The following is a 1,644-nucleotide window of genomic DNA, read 5'->3' on the forward strand; positions in this document are numbered from 1 at the left end:
GCCAGAGGATATTGTTCGATTTCACGTCAGCCCTCCAGGAAGCAATTTAAACAACCCAGCATGCTAATCAACTCGAAAAGGCCGTTCTGGAGGGTGGCCATTTTTCTCCTTCTCTCCTGTTGCAACAACGCCAACAACAAAAGGACCGAAACAATTGAAGGGAAAACGTGTAATTTATTTTTTATCTGAAGGAACATTTCACAGTTTAATGTCACTTTATGATGTGGGAGAGGAAACAAGAACTCCCAACTCTTAACGCATTTCCTGCCATTGTCACATTTATTTTTTCTTTCACAAAAAAAATGGTGATGGTGATGGTGAAACAATACTCTGCTAGAAGACTGAGCCGAGATGGGAGCTTCCCCGCTGCCATCAATACATCAGCGGTGTCTCAGTGGAACCACATTGTGACCCGCGTCAGAGGAGGCAGAGCCCCGATTCCCCACAAATAATTCAATACTCTAAATATCCCCTTGGTATTTGTTGTGATCACAGTAATACGATAGTGTTCATTCCCCCTGCTCGTGGCCTGAACCCCGCAGGTCAGCTGGTAGCAGATCACAGACTCCTCTGTGACTCAGAGGTTAAACTAATCATGCGTGACTTTCTCACATGGCCCGGACCAGTATACCTGGAGAAATCCACACCGTCTGTCATCCAGCAGTGGGCGAAACCTGCTTTTGCATGACAGACGGTTTACCGTGGCAGCTTTTTCACTGAGTTCACCTTCAATTATGCAGACGGCACAGTCCCAGACACTGCATGTATACAACTCATCACAAACACCCTGGCCTCCGGGAACTCAGAGTGATATCAGATTTTCGACTTTAGACAAATGTGCTGCAATCAATTCCTGTAAAGCCACACTCTCACATTTTCCAATGGTGTGTTTGTTAGGTTTGCCTCAATAGCTGAGGATGTCCTTCAATTCTCTGTGTTAAGATGGTTAGACATTCAAAAGCTAATTTCTCATTTCTAAAATCAGTTCATGACTAGAGGTAAGTGCTAATAAACACTGCCCCCTACTGACACAAACGCATTCTTACAAAATCCAAGTACAATGGAGCTGTAGTGTCACAATCAATGATCAAACATATCCTGAGCCAAGCAAAAATATTTAAAAAGTGATCACAGCAATGATTAGCATAAACAAGCTGGTCTCAATAAAAAAGAAGGGATGCTTGAAACATTTTAAAAATGCATGAAGAAATAAATATTCACCGGCTGACCAACTAAGCTTATACTACATCAAAAAGTGCCCCTTATGATAAGCTCATAATATATTTATAAAATAAGTGTTGTTCAATTGATATAAAATCTAAATTAGTGTTCATAACTGGGTGATTCTTTTAAAAAAGCATACATTAAGCACCCATGGGTTTAAAAGACAAACAATAAAAAATAACTTTAAAATGCAGCCATTAGTGCAATATAATATTTGATCAATATTCATTTGAATTCATTTAAACTGTTACATTAAAAATGAAACGGACAACAGGGATAGATGACCACCCGTCTGTTTTCAACCTCAAAATAATAATTTTCTGCTTCCTTCCTCAGTCATTTTAAAAATGCATGAAGGAATAAATATTCACCGGCTGACCAACTAAGCTTATATTATACTACATCAAAAAGTGTCTCTTA

This window comes from Eutrigla gurnardus (genome assembly GCF_963514095.1).
Source record: "Eutrigla gurnardus genome assembly, chromosome: 12".
In the NCBI taxonomy this organism is placed as follows: Eukaryota; Metazoa; Chordata; class Actinopteri; order Perciformes; family Triglidae; genus Eutrigla; species Eutrigla gurnardus.